Genomic DNA, 25000 nt, shown 5'->3' on the forward strand with positions numbered 1-25000 from the left:
CAAATCCAGCAGCTCCTGTATTTCAGTACACCAGAACCCAATATTATTGGCGAGTCGGGTAGTCCATCATCACAGTTCGAGGGCAGGCATCATTTCAGTAATTTCATCCCGTTGCATTCACATCCGTGCCTTGAATGAGATTGAATGTGATCTTTGCTCTCAAGTATTTTCCCAAGTTTTACACTTTCGTGCTTTGCATGAATGGGAATGGAACCGTGTGTGTTGAATGAGGCTCCTTGTGAGCACTGAACTTTGTCCGGTGGAGTTCCTTTTTGTGTTGCTGTAATTGTGTAATTTCTCGATGAGAAAGATTAGGCAACATTTAGTCACTTCTAGCCATGATGCTCAATTTATTTACGAATATACCCTAGTTACTAGGGACCGTTTACGTTGGAGAACAAGATCTATTGTATGCCTGTGTATTTGGGGAAGTAAAATCTGAAATAATGATGAAATTGCGTGTATCCAAAGTTAAAACTCGTGATTTGTCGCCCTCTGGTGTGTAAAAGATGCAAAAGCTTACAGCACCTGGTATTCCCAGGCGGTCTCCCATCCAAGTACTGACCAGGCACGAGCCTGCTTAGCTTCCGAGATCGGACGAGATCGGGCGTATTCAGGCTAGTATGGCCGTAAGCCAGGGAGGCTGTCCCTGACGCTCTAGTTAAAGGGAAGGCAATATCCGTTTCTGCCGTTCATACTTACAGTTGAACTGTCTCTCTACTCTAAAGCCCGGGACACACCAGCGCGCCGCAGACAGTCCCTGCTAACACGCCACGTTGTGGCAACGTTGTGGCAGCGTTGTGCGTTAGCTGGGGTGCCACACCAGACCGGAACTATATTTTACAAAACGAACACATTGTCTTGATAAAACAGCTGTAATTGAGTGCCTGACACGCCAGTCAAGCGCAATCTTGAGAAGGTGTGCATTTCAGTAAGGATTTCAATTGACATGCAGTATGAAACTGAAAGGAGGTTGCATCACTATGATGCATAACATTGCATGTATTGTATTTTCAAGTGTGTGCATTCATCCTGTTGTCATTTTGTTTTGAAAGCAGAAGAATCATTCAACAGGTTGCTGAGACAAATGTAAACCAGTAAAACATATGAAGAGAAACAAACCTTGAATATAAGTTCAGTTGTTTAAACATTTGACAAACTATGGTGAGGGGGTAAGAAAACACACAAATCCAGCAGCTCCTGTATTTCAGTACACCAGAACCCAATATTATTGGCGAGTCGGGTAGTCCATCATCACAGTTCGAGGGCAGGCATCATTTCAGTAATTTCATCCCGTTGCATTCACATCCGTGCCTTGAATGAGATTGAATGTGATCTTTGCTCTCAAGTATTTTCCCAAGTTTTACACTTTCGTGCTTTGCATGAATGGGAATGGAACCGTGTGTGTTGAATGAGGCTCCTTGTGAGCACTGAACTTTGTCCGGTGGAGTTCCTTTTTGTGTTGCTGTAATTGTGTAATTTCTCGATGAGAAAGATTAGGCAACATTTAGTCACTTCTAGCCATGATGCTCAATTTATTTACGAATATACCCTAGTTACTAGGGACCGTTTACGTTGGAGAACAAGATCTATTGTATGCCTGTGTATTTGGGGAAGTAAAATCTGAAATAATGATGAAATTGCGTGTATCCAAAGTTAAAACTCGTGATTTGTCGCCCTCTGGTGTGTAAAAGATGCAAAAGCTTACAGCACCTGGTATTCCCAGGCGGTCTCCCATCCAAGTACTGACCAGGCACGAGCCTGCTTAGCTTCCGAGATCGGACGAGATCGGGCGTATTCAGGCTAGTATGGCCGTAAGCCAGGGAGGCTGTCCCTGACGCTCTACTTAAAGGGAAGGCAATATCCGTTTCTGCCGTTCATACTTACAGTTGAACTGTCTCTCTACTCTAAAGCCCGGGACACACCAGCGCGCCGCAGACAGTCCCTGCTAACACGCCACGTTGTGGCAACATTGTGCGTTAGCTGGGGTGCCACACCAGACCGGAACTATATATTACAAAACGAACACATTGTCTTGATAATACAGCTGTAATTGAGTGCCTGACACGCCAGTCAAGCGCAATCTTGAGAAGGTGTACATTTCAGTAAGATTTCAATTGACATGCAGTATGAAACTGAAAGGAGGTTGCATCACTATGATGCATAACATTGCATGTATTGTATTTTCAAGTGTGTGCATTCATCCTGTTGTCATTTTGTTTTGAAAGCAGAAGAATCATTCAACAGGTTGCTGAGACAAATGTAAACCAGTAAAACATATGAAGAGAAACAAACCTTGAATATAAGTTCAGTTGTTTAAACATTTGACAAACTATGGTGAGGGGGTAAGAAAACACACAAATCCAGCAGCTCCTGTATTTCAATACACCAGAACCCAATATTATTGGCGAGTCGGGTAGTCCATCATCACAGTTCGAGGGCAGGCATCATTTCAGTAATTTCATCCCGTTGCATTCACATCCGTGCCTTGAATGAGATTGAATGTGATCTTTGCTCTCAAGTATGTTCCCAAGTTTTACACTTTCGTGCTTTGCATGAATGGGAATGGAACCGTGTGTGTTGAATGAGGCTCCTTGTGAGCACTGAACTTTGTCCGGTGGAGTTCCTTTTTGTGTTGCTGTAATTGTGTCATTTCTCGATGAGAAAGATTAGGCAACATTTAGTCACTTCTAGCCATGATGCTCAATTTATTTACGAATGTACCCTAGTTACTAGGGACCGTTTACGTTGGAGAACAAGATCTATTGTATGCCTGTGTATTTGGGGAAGTAAAATCTGAAATAATGATGAAATTGCGTGTATCCAAAGTTAAAACTCGTGATTTGTCGCCCTCTGGTGTGTAAAAGATGCAAAAGCTTACAGCACCTGGTATTCCCAGGCAGTCTCCCATCCAAGTACTGACCAGGCCCGAGCCTGCTTAGCTTCCGAGATCGGACGAGATCGGGCGTATTCAGGCTAGTATGGCCGTAAGCCAGGGAGGCTGTCCCTGACGCTCTACTTAAAGGGAAGGCAATATCCGTTTCTGCCGTTCATACTTACAGTTGAACTGTCTCTCTACTCTAAAGCCCGGGACACACCAGCGCGCCGCAGACAGTCCCTGCTAACACGCCACGTTGTGGCAACATTGTGGCAATGTTGTGCATTAGCTGGGGTGCCACACCAGACCGGAACTATATATTACAAAACGAACACATTGTCTTGATAAAACAGCTGTAATTGAGTGCCTGACACGCCATTCAAGCGCAATCTTGAGAAGGTGTGCATTTCAGTAAGGATTTCAATTGACATGCAGTATGAAACTGAAAGGAGGTTGCATCACTATGATGCATAACATTGCATGTATTGTATTTTCAAGTGTGTGCATTCATCCTGTTGTCATTTTGTTTTGAAAGCAGAAGAATCATTCAACAGGTTGCTGAGACAAATGTAAACCAGTAAAACATATGAAGAGAAACAAACCTTGAATATAAGTTCAGTTGTTTAAACATTTGACAAACTATGGTGAGGGGGTAAGAAAACACACAAATCCAGCAGCTCCTGTATTTCAATACACCAGAACCCAATATTATTGGCGAGTCGGGTAGTCCATCATCACAGTTCGAGGGCAGGCATCATTTCAGTAATTTCATCCCGTTGCATTCACATCCGTGCCTTGAATGAGATTGAATGTGATCTTTGCTCTCAAGTATGTTCCCAAGTTTTACACTTTCGTGCTTTGCATGAATGGGAATGGAACCGTGTGTGTTGAATGAGGCTCCTTGTGAGCACTGAACTTTGTCCGGTGGAGTTCCTTTTTGTGTTGCTGTAATTGTGTCATTTCTCGATGAGAAAGATTAGGCAATATTTAGTCACTTCTAGCCATGATGCTCAATTTATTTACGAATGTACCCTAGTTACTAGGGACCGTTTACGTTGGAGAACAAGATCTATTGTATGCCTGTGTATTTGGGGAAGTCAAATCTGAAATAATGATGAAATTGCGTGTATCCAAAGTTAAAACTCGTGATTTGTCGCCCTCTGGTGTGTAAAAGATGCAAAAGCTTACAGCACCTGGAATTCCCAGGCGGTCTCCCATCCAAGTACTGACCTGGCCCAAGCCTGCTTAGCTTCCGAGATCGGGCGTATTCAGGCTAGTATGGCCGTAAGCCAGGAATGCTGTCCCTGACACTCTACTTAAAGGGAAGGCAATATCCGTTTCTGCCGTTCATACTTACAGTTGAACTGTCTCTCTACTCTAAAGCCCGGGACACACCAGCGCGCCGCAGACAGTCCCTGCTAACACGCCACGTTGTGGCAACATTGTGGCAACGTTGTGCGTTAGCTGGGGTGCCACACCAGACCGGAACTATATATTACAAAACGAACACGTTGTCTTGATAAAACAGCTGTAATTGAGTGCCTGACACGCCAGTCAAGCGCAATCTTGAGAAGGTGTGCATTTCAGTAAGGATTTCAATTGACATGCAGTATGAAACTGAAAGGAGGTTGCATCACTATGATGCATAACATTGCATGTATTGTATTTTCAAGTGTGTGCATTCATCCTGTTGTCATTTTGTTTTGAAAGCAGAAGAATCATTCAACAGGTTGCTGAGACAAATGTAAACCAGTAAAACATATGAAGAGAAACAAACCTTGAATATAAGTTCAGTTGTTTAAACATTTGACAAACTATGGTGAGGGGGTAAGAAAACACACAAATCCAGCAGCTCCTGTATTTCAATACACCAGAACCCAATATTATTGGCGAGTCGGGTACTCCATCATCACAGTTCGAGGGCAGGCATCATTTCAGTAATTTCATCCCGTTGCATTCACATCCGTGCCTTGAATGAGATTGAATGTGATCTTTGCTCTCAAGTATGTTCCCAAGTTTTACACTTTCGTGCTTTGCATGAATGGGAATGGAACCGTGTGTGTTGAATGAGGCTCCTTGTGAGCACTGAACTTTGTCCGGTGGAGTTCTTTTTGTGTTGCTGTAATTGTGTCATTTCTCGATGAGAAAGATTAGGCAACATTTAGTCACTTCTAGCCATGATGCTCAATTTATTTACGAATGTACCCTAGTTACTAGGGACCGTTTACATTGGAGAACAAGATCTATTGTATGCCTGTGTATTTGGGGAAGTAAAATCTGAAATAATGATGAAATTGTGTGTATCCAAAGTTAAAACTCGTAATTTGTCGCCCTCTGGTGTGTAAAAGGTGCAGAAGCTTACAGCACCTGGTATTCCCAGGCGGTCTCCCATCCAAGTACTGACCAGACCCGAGCCTGCTTGGCTTCCGAGATCGGACGAGATCGGGCGTATTCAGGCTAGTATAGCCGTAAGCCAGGGAGGCTGTCCCTGACGCTCTAGTTAAAGGGAAGGCAATATCCGTTTCTGCCGTTCATACTTACAGTTGAACTGTCTCTCTACTCTAAAGCCCGGGACACACCAGCGCGCCGCAGACAGTCCCTGCTAACATGCCACGTTGTGGCAACGTTGTGGCAGCGTTGTGCGTTAGCTGGGGTGCCACACCAGACCGGAACTATATTTTACAAAACGAACACATTGTCTTGATAAAACAGCTGTAATTGAGTGCCTGACACGCCAGTCAAGCGCAATCTTGAGAAGGTGTGCATTTCAGTAAGGATTTCAATTGACATGCAGTATGAAACTGAAAGGAGGTTGCATCACTATGATGCATAACATTGCATGTATTGTATTTTCAAGTGTGTGCATTCATCCTGTTGTCATTTTGTTTTGAAAGCAGAAGAATCATTCAACAGGTTGCTGAGACAAATGTAAACCAGTAAAACATATGAAGAGAAACAAACCTTGAATATAAGTTCAGTTGTTTAAACATTTGACAAACTATGGTGAGGGGGTAAGAAAACACACAAATCCAGCAGCTCCTGTATTTCAATACACCAGAACCCAATATTATTGGCGAGTCGGGTAGTCCATCATCACAGTTCGAGGGCAGGCATCATTTCAGTAATTTCATCCCGTTGCATTCACATCCGTGCCTTGAATGAGATTGAATGTGATCTTTGCTCTCAAGTATGTTCCCAAGTTTTACACTTTCGTGCTTTGCATGAATGGGAATGGAACCGTGTGTGTTGAATGAGGCTCCTTGTGAGCACTGAACTTTGTCCGGTGGAGTTCCTTTTTGTGTTGCTGTAATTGTGTAATTTCTCGATGAGAAAGATTAGGCAACATTTAGTCACTTCTAGCCATGATGCTCAATTTATTTACGAATATACCCTAGTTACTAGGGACCGTTTACGTTGGAGAACAAGATCTATTGTATGCCTGTGTATTTGGGGAAGTAAAATCTGAAATAATGATGAAATTGCGTGTATCCAAAGTTAAAACTCGTGATTTGTCGCCCTCTGGTGTGTAAAAGATGCAAAAGCTTACAGCACCTGGTATTCCCAGGCGGTCTCCCATCCAAGTACTGACCAGGCACGAGCCTGCTTAGCTTCCGAGATCGGACGAGATCGGGCGTATTCAGGCTAGTATGGCCGTAAGCCAGGGAGGCTGTCCCTGACGCTCTACTTAAAGGGAAGGCAATATCCGTTTCTGCCGTTCATACTTACAGTTGAACTGTCTCTCTACTCTAAAGCCCGGGACACACCAGCGCGCCGCAGACAGTCCCTGCTAACACGCCACGTTGTGGCAACATTGTGGCAACGTTGTGCGTTAGCTGGGGTGCCACACCAGACCGGAACTATATATTACAAAACGAACACATTGTCTTGATAAAACAGCTGTAATTGAGTGCCTGACACGCCAGTCAAGCGCAATCTTGAGAAGGTGTGCATTTCAGTAAGGATTTCAATTGACATGCAGTATGAAACTGAAAGGAGGTTGCATCACTATGATGCATAACATTGCATGTATTGTATTTTCAAGTGTGTGCATTCATCCTGTTGTCATTTTGTTTTGAAAGCAGAAGAATCATTCAACAGGTTGCTGAGACAAATGTAAACCAGTAAAACATATGAAGAGAAACAAACCTTGAATATAAGTTCAGTTGTTTAAACATTTGACAAACTATGGTGAGGGGTTAAGAAAACACACAAATCCAGCAGCTCCTGTATTTCAATACACCAGAACCCAATATTATTGGCAAGTCGGGTAGTCCATCTTCACAGTTCGAGGGCAGTCATCATTTCAGTAATTTCATCCCGTTGCATTCACATCCGTGCCTTGAATGAGATTGAATGTGATCTTTGCTCTCAAGTATGTTCCCAAGTTTTACACTTTCGTGCTTTGCATGAATGGGAATGGAACCGTGTGTGTTGAATGAGGCTCCTTGTGAGCACTGAACTTTGTCCGGTGGAGTTCTTTTTTGTGTTGCTGTAATTGTCTCATTTCTCGATGAGAAAGATTAGGCAACATTTAGTCACTTCTAGCCATGATGCTCAATTTATTTACGAATGTACCCTAGTTACTAGGGACCGTTTACGTTGGAGAACAAGATCTATTGTATGCCTGTGTATTTGGGGAAGTCAAATCTGAAATAATGATGAAATTGCGTGTATCCAAAGTTAAAACTCGTGATTTGTCGCCCTCTGGTGTGTAAAAGATGCAAAAGCTTACAGCACCAGGTATTCCCAGGCGGTCTCCCATCCAAGTACTGACCAGGAACGAGCCTGCTTAGCTTCCGAGATCGGACGAGATCGGGCGTATTCAGGCTAGTATGGCCGTAAGCCAGGGAGGCTGTCCCTGACGCTCTACTTAAAGGGAAGGCAATATCCGTTTCTGCCGTTCATACTTACAGTTGAACTGTCTCTCTACTCTAAAGCCCGGGACACACCAGCGCGCCGCAGACAGTCCCTGCTAACACGCCACGTTGTGGCAACATTGTGGCAATGTTGTGCATTAGCTGGGGTGCCACACCAGACCGGAACTATATATTACAAAACGAACACATTGTCTTGATAAAACAGCTGTAATTGAGTGCCTGACACGCCATTCAAGCGCAATCTTGAGAAGGTGTGCATTTCAGTAAGGATTTCAATTGACATGCAGTATGAAACTGAAAGGAGGTTGCATCACTATGATGCATAACATTGCATGTATTGTATTTTCAAGTGTGTGCATTCATCCTGTTGTCATTTTGTTTTGAAAGCAGAAGAATCATTCAACAGGTTGCTGAGACAAATGTAAACCAGTAAAACATATGAAGAGAAACAAACCTTGAATATAAGTTCAGTTGTTTAAACATTTGACAAACTATGGTGAGGGGGTAAGAAAACACACAAATCCAGCAGCTCCTGTATTTCAATACACCAGAACCCAATATTATTGGCGAGTCGGGTAGTCCATCATCACAGTTCGAGGGCAGGCATCATTTCAGTAATTTCATCCCGTTGCATTCACATCCGTGCCTTGAATGAGATTGAATGTGATCTTTGCTCTCAAGTATGTTCCCAAGTTTTACACTTTCGTGCTTTGCATGAATGGGAATGGAACCGTGTGTGTTGAATGAGGCTCCTTGTGAGCACTGAACTTTGTCCGGTGGAGTTCCTTTTTGTGTTGCTGTAATTGTGTCATTTCTCGATGAGAAAGATTAGGCAATATTTAGTCACTTCTAGCCATGATGCTCAATTTATTTACGAATGTACCCTAGTTACTAGGGACCGTTTACGTTGGAGAACAAGATCTATTGTATGCCTGTGTATTTGGGGAAGTCAAATCTGAAATAATGATGAAATTGCGTGTATCCAAAGTTAAAACTCGTGATTTGTCGCCCTCTGGTGTGTAAAAGATGCAAAAGCTTACAGCACCTGGAATTCCCAGGCGGTCTCCCATCCAAGTACTGACCTGGCCCAAGCCTGCTTAGCTTCCGAGATCGGGCGTATTCAGGCTAGTATGGCCGTAAGCCAGGAATGCTGTCCCTGACACTCTACTTAAAGGGAAGGCAATATCCGTTTCTGCCGTTCATACTTACAGTTGAACTGTCTCTCTACTCTAAAGCCCGGGACACACCAGCGCGCCGCAGACAGTCCCTGCAAACACGCCACGTTGTGGCAACATTGTGGCAACGTTGTGCGTTAGCTGGGGTGCCACACCAGACCGGAACTATATATTACAAAACGAACACGTTGTCTTGATAAAACAGCTGTAATTGAGTGCCTGACACGCCAGTCAAGCGCAATCTTGAGAAGGTGTGCATTTCAGTAAGGATTTCAATTGACATGCAGTATGAAACTGAAAGGAGGTTGCATCACTATGATGCATAACATTGCATGTATTGTATTTTCAAGTGTGTGCATTCATCCTGTTGTCATTTTGTTTTGAAAGCAGAAGAATCATTCAACAGGTTGCTGAGACAAATGTAAACCAGTAAAACATATGAAGAGAAACAAACCTTGAATATAAGTTCAGTTGTTTAAACATTTGACAAACTATGGTGAGGGGGTAAAAAAACACACAAATCCAGCAGCTCCTGTATTTCAATACACCAGAACCCAATATTATTGGCGAGTCGGGTAGTCCATCATCACAGTTCGAGGGCAGGCATCATTTCAGTAATTTCATCCCGTTGCATTCACATCCGTGCCTTGAATGAGATTGAATGTGATCTTTGCTCTCAAGTATGTTCCCAAGTTTTACACTTTCGTGCATTGCATGAATGGGAATGGAACCGTGTGTGTTGAATGAGGCTCCTTGTGAGCACTGAACTTTGTCCGGTGGAGTTCCTTTTTGTGTTGCTGTAATTGTGTCATTTCTCGATGAGAAAGATTAGGCAACATTTAGTCACTTCTAGCCATGATGCTCAATTTATTTACGAATGTACCCTAGTTACTAGGGACCGTTTACGTTGGAGAACAAGATCTATTGTATGCCTGTGTATTTGGGGAAGTAAAATCTGAAATAATGATGAAATTGCGTGTATCCAAAGTTAAAACTCGTGATTTGTCGCCCTCTGGTGTGTAAAAGATGCAAAAGCTTACAGCACCTGGTATTCCCAGGCGGTCTCCCATCCAAGTACTGACCTGGCCCAAGCCTGCTTAGCTTCCGAGATCGTGCGTATTCAGGCTAGTATGGCCGTAAGCCAGGAATGCTGTCCCTGACACTCTACTTAAAGGGAAGGCAATATCCGTTTCTGCCGTTCATACTTACAGTTGAACTGTCTCTCTACTCTAAAGCCCGGGACACACCAGCGCGCCGCAGACAGTCCCTGCTAACACGCCACGTTGTGGCAACATTGTGGCAACGTTGTGCGTTAGCTGGGGTGCCACACCAGACCGGAACTATATATTACAAAACGAACACATTGTCTTGATAAAACAGCTGTAATTGAGTGCCTGACACGCCAGTCAAGCGCAATCTTGAGAAGGTGTGCATTTCAGTAAGGATTTCAATTGACATGCAGTATGAAACTGAAAGGAGGTTGCATCACTATGATGCATAACATTGCATGTATTGTATTTTCAAGTGTGTGCATTCATCCTGTTGTCATTTTGTTTTGAAAGCAGAAGAATCATTCAACAGGTTGCTGAGACAAATGTATACCAGTAAAACATATGAAGAGAAACAAACCTTGAATATAAGTTCAGTTGTTTAAACATTTGACAAACTATGGTGAGGGGGTAAAAAAACACACAAATCCAGCAGCTCCTGTATTTCAATACACCAGAACCCAATATTATTGGCGAGTCGGGTAGTCCATCATCACAGTTCGAGGGCAGGCATCATTTCAGTAATTTCATCCCGTTGCATTCACATCCGTGCCTTGAATGAGATTGAATGTGATCTTTGCTCTCAAGTATGTTCCCAAGTTTTACACTTTCGTGCATTGCATGAATGGGAATGGAACCGTGTGTGTTGAATGAGGCTCCTTGTGAGCACTGAACTTTGTCTGGTGGAGTTCCTTTTTGTGTTGCTGTAATTGTGTCATTTCTCGATGAGAAAGATTAGGCAACATTTAGTCACTTCTAGCCATGATGCTCAATTTATTTACGAATGTACCCTAGTTACTAGGGACCGTTTACGTTGGAGAACAAGATCTATTGTATGCCTGTGTATTTGGGGAAGTAAAATCTGAAATAATGATGAAATTGCGTGTATCCAAAGTTAAAACTCGTGATTTGTCGCCCTCTGGTGTGTAAAAGATGCAAAAGCTTACAGCACCCGGTATTCCCAGGCGGTCTCCCATCCAAGTACTGACCAGGCCCGAGCCTGCTTAGCTTCCGAGATCGGACGAGATCGGGCGTATTCAGGCTAGTATGGCCGTAAGCCAGGGAGGCTGTCCCTGACGCTCTACTTAAAGGGAAGGCAATATCAGTTTCTGCCGTTCATACTTACAGTTGAACTGTCACTCTACTCTAAAGCCCGGGACAAACCAGCGCGCCGCAGACAGTCCCTGCTAACACGAAACGTTGTGGCAACGTTGTGCGTTAGCTGGGGTGCCACACCAGACCGGAACTATGTATTACAAAACGAACACATTGTCTTGATAATACAGCTGTAATTGAGTGCCTGACACGCCAGTCAAGCGCAATCTTGAGAAGGTGTGCATTTCAGTAAGGATTTCAATTGACATGCAGTATGAAACTGAAAGGAGGTTGCATCACTATGATGCATAACATTGCATGTATTGTATTTTCAAGTGTGTGCATTCATCCTGTTGTCATTTTGTTTTGAAAGCAGAAGAATCATTCAACAGGTTGCTGAGACAAATGTAAACCAGTAAAACATATGAAGAGAAACAAACCTTGAATATAAGTTCAGTTGTTTAAACATTTGACAAACTATGGTGAGGGGGTAAGAAAACACACAAATCCAGCAGCTCCTGTATTTCAATACACCAGAACCCAATATTATTGGCGAGTCGGGTAGTCCATCATCACAGTTCGAGGGCAGGCATCATTTCAGTAATTTCATCCCGTTGCATTCACATCCGTGCCTTGAATGAGATTGAATGTGATCTTTGCTCTCAAGTATGTTCCCAAGTTTTACACTTTCGTGCTTTGCATGAATGGGAATGGAACCGTGTGTGTTGAATGAGGCTCCTTGTGAGCACTGAACTTTGTCCGGTGGAGTTCCTTTTTGTGTTGCTGTAATTGTGTCATTTCTCGATGAGAAAGATTAGGCAACATTTAGTCACTTCTAGCCATGATGCTCAATTTATTTACGAATGTACCCTAGTTACTAGGGACCGTTTACGTTGGAGAACAAGATCTATTGTATGCCTGTGTATTTGGGGAAGTCAAATCTGAAATAATGATGAAATTGCGTGTATCCAAAGTTAAAACTCGTGATTTGTCGCCCTCTGGTGTGTAAGAGATGCAAAAGCTTACAGCACCTGGTATTCCCAGGCGGTCTCCCATCCAAGTACTGACCAGGCCCGAGCCTGCTTGGCTTCCGAGATCGGACGAGATCGGACGAGATCGGGCGTATTCAGGCTAGTATGGCCGTAAGCCAGGGAGGCTGTCCCTGACGCTCTACTTAAAGGGAAGGCAATATCCGTTTCTGCCGTTCATACTTACAGTTGAACTGTCTCTCTACTCTAAAGCCCGGGACACACCAGCGCGCCGCAGACAGTCCCTGCTAACACGCCACGTTGTGGCAACATTGTGGCAACGTTGTGCGTTAGCTGGGGTGCCACACCAGACCGGAACTATGTATTACAAAACGAACACATTGTCTTGATAAAACAGCTGTAATTGAGTGCCTGACACGCCAGTCAAGCGCAATCTTGAGAAGGTGTGCATTTCAGTAAGGATTTCAATTGACATGCAGTATGAAACTGAAAGGAGGTTGCATCACTATGATGCATAACATTGCATTTATTGTATTTTCAAGTGTGTGCATTCATCCTGTTGTCATTTTTTTTTGAAAGCAGAAGAATCATTCAACAGGTTGCTGAGACAAATGTAAACCAGTAAAACATATGAAGAGAAACAAACCTTGAATATAAGTTCAGTTGTTTAAACATTTGACAAACTATGGTGAGGGGGTAAGAAAACACACAAATCCAGCAGCTCCTGTATTTCAATACACCAGAACCCAATATTATTGGCGAGTCGGGTAGTCCATCATCACAGTTCGAGGGCAGGCATCATTTCAGTAATTTCATCCCGTTGCATTCACATCCGTGCCTTGAATGAGATTGAATGTGATCTTTGCTCTCAAGTATGTTCCCAAGTTTTACACTTTCGTGCTTTGCATGAATGGGAATGGAACCGTGTGTGTTGAATGAGGCTCCTTGTGAGCACTGAACTTTGTCCGGTGGAGTTCCTTTTTGTGTTGCTGTAATTGTGTCATTTCTCGATGAGAAAGATTAGGCAACATTTAGTCACTTCTAGCCATGATGCTCAATTTATTTACGAATGTACCCTAGTTACTAGGGACCGTTTACGTTGGAGAACAATATCTATTGTATGCCTGTGTATTTGGGGAAGTCAAATCTGAAATAATGATGAAATTGCGTGTATCCAAAGTTAAAACTCGTGATTTGTCGCCCTCTGGTGTGTAAAAGATGCAAAAGCTTACAGCACCTGGTATTCCCAGGCGGTCTCCCATCCAAGTACTGACCAGGCCCGAGCCTGCTTAGCTTCCGAGATCGGACGAGATCGGGCGTATTCAGGCTAGTATGGCCGTAAGCCAGGGAGGCTGTCCCTGACGCTCTACTTAAAGGGAAGGCAATATCCGTTTCTGCCGTTCATACTTACAGTTGAACTGTCTCTCTACTCTAAAGCCCGGGACACACCAGCGCGCCGCAGACAGTCCCTGCTAACACGCCACGTTGTGGCAACATTGTGGCAACGTTGTGCGTTAGCTGGGGTGCCACACCAGACCGGAACTATGTATTACAAAACGAACACATTGTCTTGAAAAAACAGCTGTAATTGAGTGCCTGACACGCCAGTCAAGCGCAATCTTGAGAAGGTGTGCATTTCAGTAAGGATTTCAATTGACATGCAGTATGAAACTGAAAGGAGGTTGCATCACTATGATGCATAACATTGCATGTATTGTATTTTCAAGTGTGTGCATTCATCCTGTTGTCATTTTAATTTGAAAGCAGAAGAATCATTCAACAGGTTGCTGAGACAAATGTAAACCAGTAAAACATATGAAGAGAAACAAACCTTGAATATAAGTTCAGTTGTTTAAACATTTGACAAACTATGGTGAGGGGGTAAGAAAACACACACATCCAGCAGCTCCTGTATTTCAATACACCAGAACCCAATATTATTGGCGAGTCGGGTAGTCCATCATCACAGTTCGAGGGCAGGCATCATTTCAGTAATTTCATCCCGTTGCATTCACATCCGTGCCTTGAATGAGATTGAATGTGATCTTTGCTCTCAAGTAAGTTCCCAAGTTTTACACTTTCGTGCTTTGCATGAATGGGAATGGAACCGTGTGTGTTGAATGAGGCTCCTTGTGAGCACTGAACTTTGTCCGGTGGAGTTCCTTTTTGTGTTGCTGTAATTGTGTCATTTCTCGATGAGAAAGATTAGGCAACATTTAGTCACTTCTAGCCAAGATGCTCAATTTATTTACGAATGTACCCTAGTTACTAGGGACCGTTTACGTTGGAGAACAAGATCTATTGTATGCCTGTGTATTTGGGGAAGTCAAATCTGAAATAATGATGAAATTGCGTATATCCAAAGTTAAAACTCGTGATTTGTCGCCCTCTGGTGTGTAAAAGATGCAAAAGCTTACAGCACCTGGTATTCCCAGGCGGTCTCCCATCCAAGTACTGACCAAGCCCAAGCCTGCTTAGCTTCCAAGATCGGACGAGATTGGGCGTATTCAGGCTAGTATGGCCGTAAGCCAGGGAGGCTGTCCCTGACGCTCTACTTAAAGGGAAGGCAATATCCGTTTCTGCCGCTCATACTTACAGTTGAACTGTCTCTCTACTCTAAAGTCCGGGACACACCAGCGCGCCGCAGACAGTCCCTGCTAACACGAAACGTTGTGGCAACGTTGTGCGTTAGCTGGGGTGCCACACCAGACCTATGAATTACAAAACTAACACATTGTCTTGATAAAACAGCTGTAATTGAGTGCCTGACACGCCATTCAAGCGCAATCTTGAGAAGGTGTGCATTTCAGTAAGGATTTAAATTGACATGCAGTATGAAACTGAAAGGAGGTTGCATCACTATGATGCATAACATTGCATGTATTGTATTTTCAAGTGTGTGCATTCATCCTGTTGTCATTTTGTTTTGAAAGCAGAAGAATCATTCAACAGGTTGCTGAGACAAATGTAAACCAGTAAAACATATGAAGAGAAACAAACCTTGAATATAAGTTCAGTTGTTTAAACATTTGACAAACTATGGTGAGGGGGTAAGAAAACACACAAATCCAGCAGCTCCTGTATTTCAATACACCAGAACCCAATATTATTGGCGAGTCGGGTAGTCCATCATCACAGTTCGAGGGCAGGCATCATTTCAGTAATTTCATCCCGTTGCATTCACATCCGTGCCTTGAATGAGATTGAATGTGATCTTTGCTCTCAAGTATGTTCCCAAGTTTTACACTTTCGTGCTTTGCATGAATGGGAATGGAACCGTGTGTGTTGAATGAGGCTCCTTGTGAGCACTGAACTTTGTCCGGTGGAGTTCCTTTTTGTGTTGCTGTAATTGTGTCATTTCTCGATGAGAAAGATTAGGCAACATTTAGTCACTTCTAGCCATGATGCTCAATTTATTTACGAATGTACCCTAGTTACTAGGGACCGTTTACGTTGGAGAACAAGATCTATTGTATGCCTGTGTATTTGGGGAAGTCAAATCTGAAATAATGATGAAATTGCGTGTATCCAAAGTTAAAACTCGTGATTTGTCGCCCTCTGGTGTGTAAGAGATGCAAAAGCTTACAGCACCTGGTATTCCCAGGCGGTCTCCCATCCAAGTACTGACCAGGCCCGAGCCTGCTTAGCTTCCGAGATCGGACGAGATCGGGCGTATTCAGGCTAGTATGGCCGTAAGCCAGGGAGGCTGTCCCTGACGCTCTACTTAAAGGGAAGGCAATATCCGTTTCTGCCGTTCATACTTACAGTTGAACTGTCTCTCTACTCTAAAGCCCGGGACACACCAGTGCGCCGCAGACAGTCCCTGCTAACACGCCACGTTGTGGCAACATTGTGGCAACGTTGTGCGTTAGCTGGGGTGCCACACCAGACCGGAACTATGTATTACAAAACGAACACATTGTCTTGATAAAACAGCTGTAATTGAGTGCCTGACACGCCAGTCAAGCGCAATCTTGAGAAGGTGTGCATTTCAGTAAGGATTTCAATTGACATGCAGTATGAAACTGAAAGGAGGTTGCATCACTATGATGCATAACATTGCATGTATTGTATTTTCAAGTGTGTGCATTCATCCTGTTGTCATTTTAATTTGAAAGCAGAAGAATCATTCAACAGGTTGCTGAGACAAATGTAAACCAGTAAAACATATGAAGAGAAACAAACCTTGAATATAAGTTCAGTTGTTTAAACATTTGACAAACTATGGTGAGGGGGTAAGAAAACACACACATCCAGCAGCTCCTGTATTTCAATACACCAGAACCCAATATTATTGGCGAGTCGGGTAGTCCATCATCACAGTTCGAGGGCAGGCATCAATTCAGTTATTTCATCCCGTTGCATTCACATCCGTGCCTTGAATGAGATTGAATGTGATCTTTGCTCTCAAGTATGTTCCCAAGTTTTACACTTTCGTGCTTTGCATGAATGGGAATGGAACCGTGTGTGTTGAATGAGGCTCCTTGTGAGCACTGAACTTTGTCCGGTGGAGTTCCTTTTTGTGTTGCTGTAATTGTGTCATTTCTCGATGAGATAGATTAGGCAACATTTAGTCACTTCTAGCCATGATGCTCAATTTATTTACGAATGTACCCTAGTTTCTAGGGACCGTTTACGTTGGAGAACAAGATCTATTGTATGCCTGTGTATTTGGGGAAGTCAAATCTGAAATAATGATGAAATTGCGTGTATCCAAAGTTAAAACTCGTGATTTGTCACCCTCTGGTGTGTAAAAGATGCAAAAGCTTACAGCACCTGGTATTCCCAGGCGGTCTCCCATCCAAGTACTGACCAGGCCCGAGCCTGCTTAGCTTCCGAGATCGGACGAGATCGGGCGTATTCAGGCTAGTATGGTCGTAAGCAAGGGAGGCTGTCCCTGACGCTCTACTTAAAGGGAAGGCAATATCCGTTTCTGCCGCTCATACTTGCAGTTGATCTGTCTCTCTACTCTAAAGTCCGGGACACACCAGCGCGCCGCAGACAGTCCCTGCTAACACGAAACGTTGTGGCAACGTTGTGCGTTAGCTGGGGTGCCACACCAGACCGGAACTATATATTACAAAACGAACACATTGTCTTGATAAAACAGCTGTAATTGAGTGCCTGACACGCCAGTCAAGCGCAATCTTGAGAAGGTGTGCATTTCAGTAAGGATTTCAATTGACATGCAGTATGAAACTGAAAGGAGGTTGCATCACTATGATGCATAACATTGCATGTATTGTATTTACAAGTGTGTGCATTCATCCTGTTGTCATTTTGTTTTGAAAGCAGAAGAATCATTCAACAGGTTGCTGAGACAAATGTAAACCAGTAAAACATATGAAGAGAAACAAACCTTGAATATAAGTTCAGTTGTTTAAACATTTGACAAACTATGGTGAGGGGGTAAGAAAACACACAAATCCAGCAGCTCCTGTATTTCAATACACCAGAACCCAATATTATTGGCGAGTCGGGTAGTCCATCATCACAGTTCGAGGGCAGGCATCATTTCAGTAATTTCATCCCGTTGCATTCACATCCGTGCCTTGAATGAGATTGAATGTGATCTTTGCTCTCAAGTATGTTCCCAAGTTTTACACTTTCGTGCTTTGCATGAATGGGAATGGAACCGTGTGTGTTGAATGAGGCTCCTTGTGAGCACTGAACTTTGTCCGGTGGAGTTCCTTTTTGTGTTGCTGTAATTGTGTCATTTCTCGATGAGAAAGATTAGGCAACATTTAGTCACTTCTAGCCATGATGCTCAATTTATTTACGAATGTACCCTAGTTACTAGGGACCGTTTACGTTGGAGAACAAGATCTATTGTATGCCTGTGTATTTGGGGAAGTCAAATCTGAAATAATGATGAAATTGCGTGTATCCAAAGTTAAAACTCGTGATTTGTCGCCCTCTGGTGTGTAAAAGATGCAAAAGCTTACAGCACCTGGTATTCCCAGGCGGTCTCCCATCCAAGTACTGACCAGGCCGGAGCCTGCTTAGCTTCCAAGATCGGACGAGATCGGGCGTATTCAGGCTAGTATGGCCGTAAGCCAGGGAGGCTGTCCCTGACGCTCTACTTAAAGGGAAGGCAATATCCGTTTCTGCCGCTCATACTTGCAGTTGAACTGTCTCTCTACTCTAAAGTCCGGGACACACCAGCGCGCCACAGACAGTCCCTGCTAACACGAAACGTTGTGGCAACGTTGTGCGTTAGCTGGGGTGCCACACCAGACCGGAACTATATTTTACAATACGAACACATTGTCTTGATAAAACAGCTGTAATTGAGTGCCTGACACGCCAGTCAAGCGCAATCTTGAGAAGGTGTGCATTTCAGTAAGGATTTCAATTGACATGCAGTATGAAACTGAAAGGAGGTTGCATCACTATGATGCATAACATTGCATGTATTGTATTTTCAAGTGTGTGCATTCATCCTGTTGTCATTTTGTTTTGAAAGCAGAAGAATCATTCAACAGGTTGCTGAGACAAATGTAAACCAGTAAAACATATGAAGAGAAACAAACCTTGAATATAAGTTCAGTTGTTTAAACATTTGACAAACTATGGTGAGGGGGTAAGAAAACACACAAATCCAGCAGCTCCTGTATTTCAATACACCAGAACCCAATATTATTGGCGAGTCGGGTAGTCCATCATCACAGTTCGAGGGCAGGCATCATTTCAGTAATTTCATCCCGTTGCATTCACATCCGTGCCTTGAATGAGATTGAATGTGATCTTTGCTCTCAAGTATGTTCCCAAGTTTTACACTTTCGTGCTTTGCATGAATGGGAATGGAACCGTGTGTGTTGAATGAGTCTCCTTGTGAGCACTGAACTTTGTGTGGTGGAGTTCCTTTTTGTGTTGCTGTAATTGTGTCATTTCTTGATGAGAAAGATTAGGCAACATTGAGTCACTTCTAGCCATGATGCTCAATTAATTTACGAATGTACCCTAGTTACTAGGGACCGTTTACGTTGGAGATCAAGATCTATTGTATGCCTGTGTATTTGGGGAAGTAAAATCTGAAATAATGATGAAATTGTGTGTATCCAAAGTTAAAACTCGTGATTTGTCGCCCTCTGGTGTGTAAAAGGTGCAAAAGCTTACAGCACCTGGTATTCCCAGGCGGTCTCCCATCCAAGTACTGACCAGGCCCGAGGCTGCCTGGCTTCCGAGATCGGTCGAGATCGGGCGTATTCAGGCTAGTATGGCCGTAAGCCAGGGAGGCTGTCCCTGACGCTCTACTTAAAGGGAAGGCAATATCCGTTTCTGCCGATCATACTTACAGTTGAACTGTCTCTCTACTCTAAAGCCCGGGACACACCAGCGCGCCGCAGACAGTCCCTGCTAACACGCCACGTTGTGGCAACGTTGTGGCAACGTTGTGGCAACGTTGTGCGTTAGTTGGGGTGCCACACCAGACCGGAACTATATTTTACAAAACGAACACATTGTCTTGATAAAACAGCTGTAATTGAGTGCCTGACACGCCAGTCAAGCGCAATCTTGAGAAGGTGTGCATTTCAGTAAGGATTTCAATTGACATGCAGTATGAAACTGAAAGGAGGTTGCATCACTATGATGCATAACATTGCATGTATTGTATTTACAAGTGTGTGCATTCATCCTGTTGTCATTTTGTTTTGAAAGCAGAAGAATCATTCAACAGGTTGCTGAGACAAATGTAAACCAGTAAAACATATGAAGAGAAACAAACCTTGAATATAAGTTCAGTTGTTTAAACATTTGACAAACTATGGTGAGGGGGTAAGAAAACACACAAATCCAGCAGCTCCTGTATTTCAATACACCAGAACCCAATATTATTGGCGAGTCGGGTAGTCCATCATCACAGTTCGAGGGCAGGCATCATTTCAGTAATTTCATCCCGTTGCATTCACATCCGTGCCTTGAATGAGATTGAATGTGATCTTTGCTCTCAAGTATGTTCCCAAGTTTTACACTTTCGTGCTTTGCATGAATGGGAATGGAACCGTGTGTGTTGAATGAGGCTCCTTGTGAGCACTGAACTTTGTCCGGTGGAGTTCCTTTTTGTGTTGCTGTAATTGTGTCATTTCTCGATGAGAAAGATTAGGCAACATTTAGTCACTTCTAGCCATGATGCTCAATTTATTTACGAATGTACCCTAGTTACTAGGGACCGTTTACGTTGGAGAACAAGATCTATTGTATGCCTGTGTATTTGGGGAAGTCAAATCTGAAATAATGATGAAATTGCGTGTATCCAAAGTTAAAACTCGTGATTTGTCGCCCTCTGGTGTGTAAAAGATGCAAAAGCTTACAGCACCTGGTATTCCCAGGCGGTCTCCCATCCAAGTACTGACCAGGCCGGAGCCTGCTTAGCTTCCGAGATCGGACGAGATCGGGCGTATTCAGGCTAGTATGGCCGTAAGCCAGTGAGGCTGTCCCTGACGCTCTACTTAAAGGGAAGGCAATATCCGTTTCTGCCGCTCATACTTGCAGTTGAACTGTCTCTCTACTCTAAAGTCCGGGACACACCAGCGCGCCACAGACAGTCCCTGCTAACACGAAACGTTGTGGCAACGTTGTGCGTTAGCTGGGGTGCCACACCAGACCGGAACTATATTTTACAAAACGAACACATTGTCTTGATAAAACAGCTGTAATTGAGTGCCTGACACGCCAGTCAAGCGCAATCTTGAGAAGGTGTGCATTTCAGTAAGGATTTCAATTGACATGCAGTATGAAACTGAAAGGAGGTTGCATCACTATGATGCATAACATTGCATGTATTGTATTTTCAAGTGTGTGCATTCATCCTGTTGTCATTTTGTTTTGAAAGCAGAAGAATCATTCAACAGGTTGCTGAGACAAATGTAAACCAGTAAAACATATGAAGAGAAACAAACCTTGAATATAAGTTCAGTTGTTTAAACATTTGACAAACTATGGTGAGGGGGTAAGAAAACACACAAATCCAGCAGCTCCTGTATTTCAATACACCAGAACCCAATATTATTGGCGAGTCGGGTAGTCCATCATCACAGTTCGAGGGCAGGCATCATTTCAGTAATTTCATCCCGTTGCATTCACATCCGTGCCTTGAATGAGATTGAATGTGATCTTTGCTCTCAAGTATGTTCCCAAGTTTTACACTTTCGTGCTTTGCATGAATGGGAATGGAACCGTGTGTGTTGAATGAGTCTCCTTGTGAGCACTGAACTTTGTGTGGTGGAGTTCCTTTTTGTGTTGCTGTAATTGTGTCATTTCTTGATGAGAAAGATTAGGCAACATTGAGTCACTTCTAGCCATGATGCTCAATTAATTTACGAATGTACCCTAGTTACTAGGGACCGTTTACGTTGGAGATCAAGATCTATTGTATGCCTGTGTATTTGGGGAAGTAAAATCTGAAATAATGATGAAATTGTGTGTATCCAAAGTTAAAACTCGTGATTTGTCGCCCTCTGGTGTGTAAAAGGTGCAAAAGCTTACAGCACCTGGTATTCCCAGGCGGTCTCCCATCCAAGTACTGACCAGGCCCGAGCCTGCCTGGCTTCCGAGATCGGTCGAGATCGGGCGTATTCAGGCTAGTATGGCCGTAAGCCAGGGAGGCTGTCCCTGACGCTCTACTTAAAGGGAAGGCAATATCCGTTTCTGCCGATCATACTTACAGTTGAACTGTCTCTCTACTCTAAAGCCCGGGACACACCAGCGCGCCGCAGACAGTCCCTGCTAACACGCCACGTTGTGGCAACGTTGTGGCAACGTTGTGGCAACGTTGTGCGTTAGTTGGGGTGCCACACCAGACCGGAACTATATTTTACAAAACGAACACATTGTCTTGATAAAACAGCTGTAATTGAGTGCCTGACACGCCAGTCAAGCGCAATCTTGAGAAGGTGTGCATTTCAGTAAGGATTTCAATTGACATGCAGTATGAAACTGAAAGGAGGTTGCATCACTATGATGCATAACATTGCATGTATTGTATTTTCAAGTGTGTGCATTCATCCTGTTGTCATTTTGTTTTGAAAGCAGAAGAATCATTCAACAGGTTGCTGAGACAAATGTAAACCAGTAAAACATATGAAGAGAAACAAACCTTGAATATAAGTTCAGTTGTTTAAACATTTGACAAACTATGGTGAGGGGGTAAGAAAACACACAAATCCAGCAGCTCCTGTATTTCAATACACCAGAACCCAATATTATTGGCGAGTCGGGTAGTCCATCATCACAGTTCGAGGGCAGGCATCATTTCAGTAATTTCATCCCGTTGCATTCACATCCGTGCCTTGAATGAGATTGAATGTGATCTTTGCTCTCAAGTATGTTCCCAAGTTTTACACTTTCGTGCTTTGCATGAATGGGAATGGAACCGTGTGTGTTGAATGAGTCTCCTTGTGAGCACTGAACTTTGTGTGGTGGAGTTCCTTTTTGTGTTGCTGTAATTGTGTCATTTCTTGATGAGAAAGATTAGGCAACATTGAGTCATTTCTAGCCATGATGCTCAATTAATTTACGAATGTACCCTAGTTACTAGGGACCGTTTACGTTGGAGATCAAGATCTATTGTATGCCTGTGTATTTGGGGAAGTAAAATCTGAAATAATGATGAAATTGTGTGTATCCAAAGTTAAAACTCGTGATTTGTCGCCCTCTGGTGTGTAAAAGGTGCAAAAGCTTACAGCACCTGGTATTCCCAGGCGGTCTCCCATCCAAGTACTGACCAGGCCCGAGCCTGCCTGGCTTCCGAGATCGGTCGAGATCGGGCGTATTCAGGCTAGTATGGCCGTAAGCCAGGGAGGCTGTCCCTGACGCTCTACTTAAAGGGAAGGCAATATCCGTTTCTGCCGATCATACTTACAGTTGAACTGTCTCTCTACTCTAAAGCCCGGGACACACCAGCGCGCCGCAGACAGTCCCTGCTAACACGCCACGTTGTGGCAACGTTGTGGCAACGTTGTGGCAACGTTGTGCGTTAGTTGGGGTGCCACACCAGACCGGAACTATATTTTACAAAACGAACACATTGTCTTGATAAAACAGCTGTAATTGAGTGCCTGACACGCCAGTCAAGCGCAATCTTGAGAAGGTGTGCATTTCAGTAAGGATTTCAATTGACATGCAGTATGAAACTGAAAGGAGGTTGCATCACTATGATGCATAACATTGCATGTATTGTATTTTCAAGTGTGTGCATTCATCCTGTTGTCATTTTGTTTTGAAAGCAGAAGAATCATTCAACAGGTTGCTGAGACAAATGTAAACCAGTAAAACATATGAAGAGAAACAAACCTTGAATATAAGTTCAGTTGTTTAAACATTTGACAAACTATGGTGAGGGGGTAAGAAAACACACAAATCCAGCAGCTCCTGTATTTCAATACACCAGAACCCAATATTATTGGCGAGTCGGGTAGTCCATCATCACAGTTCGAGGGCAGGCATCATTTCAGTAATTTCATCCCGTTGCATTCACATCCGTGCCTTGAATGAGATTGAATGTGATCTTTGCTCTCAAGTATGTTTCCAAGTTTTACACTTTCGTGCTTTGCATGAATGGGAATGGAACCGTGTGTGTTGAATGAGTCTCCTTGTGAGCACTGAACTTTGTGTGGTGGAGTTCCTTTTTGTGTTGCTGTAATTGTGTCATTTCTTGATGAGAAAGATTAGGCAACATTGAGTCACTTCTAGCCATGATGCTCATTTAATTTACGAATGTACCCTAGTTACTAGGGACCGTTTACGTTGGAGATCAAGATCTATTGTATGCCTGTGTATTTGGGGAAGTAAAATCTGAAATAATGATGAAATTGTGTGTATCCAAAGTTAAAACTCGTGATTTGTCGCCCTCTGGTGTGTAAAAGGTGCAAAAGCTTACAGCACCTGGTATTCCCAGGCGGTCTCCCATCCAAGTACTGACCAGGCCCGAGCCTGCCTGGCTTCCGAGATCGGTGGAGATCGGGCGTATTCAGGCTAGTATGGCCGTAAGCCAGGGAGGCTGTCCCTGACGCTCTACTTAAAGGGAAGGCAATATCCGTTTCTGCCGTTCATACTTACAGTTGAACTGTCTCTCTACTCTAAAGCCCGGGACACACCAGCGCGCCGCAGACAGTCCCTGCTAACTCGCCACGTTGTGGCAACGTTGTGGCAACGTTGTGCGTTTGCTGGGGTGCCACACCAGACCGGAACTATATTTTACAAAACGAACACATTGTCTTGATAAAACAGCTGTAATTGAGTGCCTGACACGCCAGTCAAGCGCAATCTTGAGAAGGTGTGCATTTCAGTAAGGATTTCAATTGACATGCAGTATGAAACTGAAAGGAGGTTGCATCACTATGATGCATAACATTGCATGTATTGTATTTTCAAATGTGTGCATTCATCCTGTTGTCATTTTGTTTTGAAAGCAGAAGAATCATTCAACAGGTTGCTGAGACAAATGTAAACCAGTAAAACATATGAAGAGAAACAAACCTTGAATATAAGTTCAGTTGTTTAAACATTTGACAAACTATGGTGAGGGGGTAAGAAAACACACAAATCCAGCAGCTCCTGTACTTCAATACACCAGAAGCCAATATTATTGGTGAGTCGGGTAGTCCATCATCACAGTTCGAGGGCAGGCATCATTTCAGTAATTTCATCCCGTTGCATTCACATCCGTGCCTTGAATGAGGTTGAATGTGATCTTTGCTCTCAAGTATGTTCCCAA

The 25000-nt window shown here is 43.5% G+C and overlaps 17 non-coding genes and 4 pseudogenes across 17 annotated transcripts; all 21 read right to left on the reverse strand.

The window, feature by feature from the left end:
* Positions 1-516: 516 nt before the first annotated feature.
* On the reverse strand, positions 517-635 carry LOC136735182 (5S ribosomal RNA). Its single transcript, XR_010810803.1, has one exon. It is a non-coding gene; the product is annotated as a 5S ribosomal RNA (ribosomal RNA).
* A 1066-nt stretch (positions 636-1701) lies between these two features.
* On the reverse strand, positions 1702-1820 carry LOC136735183 (5S ribosomal RNA). Its single transcript, XR_010810804.1, has one exon. It is a non-coding gene; the product is annotated as a 5S ribosomal RNA (ribosomal RNA).
* A 1054-nt stretch (positions 1821-2874) lies between these two features.
* LOC136735918 (5S ribosomal RNA) lies at positions 2875-2993 on the reverse strand. The gene has a single exon (XR_010811445.1). It is a non-coding gene; the product is annotated as a 5S ribosomal RNA (ribosomal RNA).
* Positions 2994-4059: 1066 nt separating this feature from the next.
* On the reverse strand, positions 4060-4168 carry LOC136735427 (uncharacterized; annotated as a pseudogene).
* Positions 4169-5233: 1065 nt separating this feature from the next.
* On the reverse strand, positions 5234-5352 carry LOC136735279 (5S ribosomal RNA). The gene has a single exon (XR_010810896.1). It is a non-coding gene; the product is annotated as a 5S ribosomal RNA (ribosomal RNA).
* Positions 5353-6418: 1066 nt separating this feature from the next.
* LOC136735184 (5S ribosomal RNA) lies at positions 6419-6537 on the reverse strand. The gene has a single exon (XR_010810805.1). It is a non-coding gene; the product is annotated as a 5S ribosomal RNA (ribosomal RNA).
* Positions 6538-7603: 1066 nt separating this feature from the next.
* On the reverse strand, positions 7604-7722 carry LOC136735340 (5S ribosomal RNA). Its single transcript, XR_010810957.1, has one exon. It is a non-coding gene; the product is annotated as a 5S ribosomal RNA (ribosomal RNA).
* Positions 7723-8788: 1066 nt separating this feature from the next.
* On the reverse strand, positions 8789-8897 carry LOC136735428 (uncharacterized; annotated as a pseudogene).
* A 1066-nt stretch (positions 8898-9963) lies between these two features.
* LOC136735491 (uncharacterized) lies at positions 9964-10072 on the reverse strand (annotated as a pseudogene).
* A 1066-nt stretch (positions 10073-11138) lies between these two features.
* Positions 11139-11257, reverse strand: LOC136735738 (5S ribosomal RNA). The gene has a single exon (XR_010811268.1). It is a non-coding gene; the product is annotated as a 5S ribosomal RNA (ribosomal RNA).
* Positions 11258-12312: 1055 nt separating this feature from the next.
* Positions 12313-12441, reverse strand: LOC136735384 (uncharacterized; annotated as a pseudogene).
* Positions 12442-13507: 1066 nt separating this feature from the next.
* On the reverse strand, positions 13508-13626 carry LOC136735633 (5S ribosomal RNA). Its single transcript, XR_010811169.1, has one exon. It is a non-coding gene; the product is annotated as a 5S ribosomal RNA (ribosomal RNA).
* Positions 13627-14692: 1066 nt separating this feature from the next.
* LOC136735947 (5S ribosomal RNA) lies at positions 14693-14811 on the reverse strand. The gene has a single exon (XR_010811474.1). It is a non-coding gene; the product is annotated as a 5S ribosomal RNA (ribosomal RNA).
* A 1050-nt stretch (positions 14812-15861) lies between these two features.
* On the reverse strand, positions 15862-15980 carry LOC136735634 (5S ribosomal RNA). The gene has a single exon (XR_010811170.1). It is a non-coding gene; the product is annotated as a 5S ribosomal RNA (ribosomal RNA).
* A 1066-nt stretch (positions 15981-17046) lies between these two features.
* On the reverse strand, positions 17047-17165 carry LOC136735954 (5S ribosomal RNA). The gene has a single exon (XR_010811481.1). It is a non-coding gene; the product is annotated as a 5S ribosomal RNA (ribosomal RNA).
* Positions 17166-18220: 1055 nt separating this feature from the next.
* LOC136735251 (5S ribosomal RNA) lies at positions 18221-18339 on the reverse strand. Its single transcript, XR_010810870.1, has one exon. It is a non-coding gene; the product is annotated as a 5S ribosomal RNA (ribosomal RNA).
* A 1055-nt stretch (positions 18340-19394) lies between these two features.
* Positions 19395-19513, reverse strand: LOC136735441 (5S ribosomal RNA). Its single transcript, XR_010811044.1, has one exon. It is a non-coding gene; the product is annotated as a 5S ribosomal RNA (ribosomal RNA).
* A 1077-nt stretch (positions 19514-20590) lies between these two features.
* On the reverse strand, positions 20591-20709 carry LOC136735933 (5S ribosomal RNA). The gene has a single exon (XR_010811460.1). It is a non-coding gene; the product is annotated as a 5S ribosomal RNA (ribosomal RNA).
* Positions 20710-21764: 1055 nt separating this feature from the next.
* LOC136735376 (5S ribosomal RNA) lies at positions 21765-21883 on the reverse strand. The gene has a single exon (XR_010810987.1). It is a non-coding gene; the product is annotated as a 5S ribosomal RNA (ribosomal RNA).
* A 1077-nt stretch (positions 21884-22960) lies between these two features.
* LOC136735377 (5S ribosomal RNA) lies at positions 22961-23079 on the reverse strand. The gene has a single exon (XR_010810988.1). It is a non-coding gene; the product is annotated as a 5S ribosomal RNA (ribosomal RNA).
* Positions 23080-24156: 1077 nt separating this feature from the next.
* Positions 24157-24275, reverse strand: LOC136735404 (5S ribosomal RNA). Its single transcript, XR_010811013.1, has one exon. It is a non-coding gene; the product is annotated as a 5S ribosomal RNA (ribosomal RNA).
* Positions 24276-25000: the final 725 nt, after the last annotated feature.

The sequence above is a fragment of the Amia ocellicauda genome, unplaced genomic scaffold (genome assembly GCF_036373705.1).
Source record: "Amia ocellicauda isolate fAmiCal2 unplaced genomic scaffold, fAmiCal2.hap1 HAP1_SCAFFOLD_41, whole genome shotgun sequence".
NCBI classification, from domain to species: Eukaryota; Metazoa; Chordata; class Actinopteri; order Amiiformes; family Amiidae; genus Amia; species Amia ocellicauda.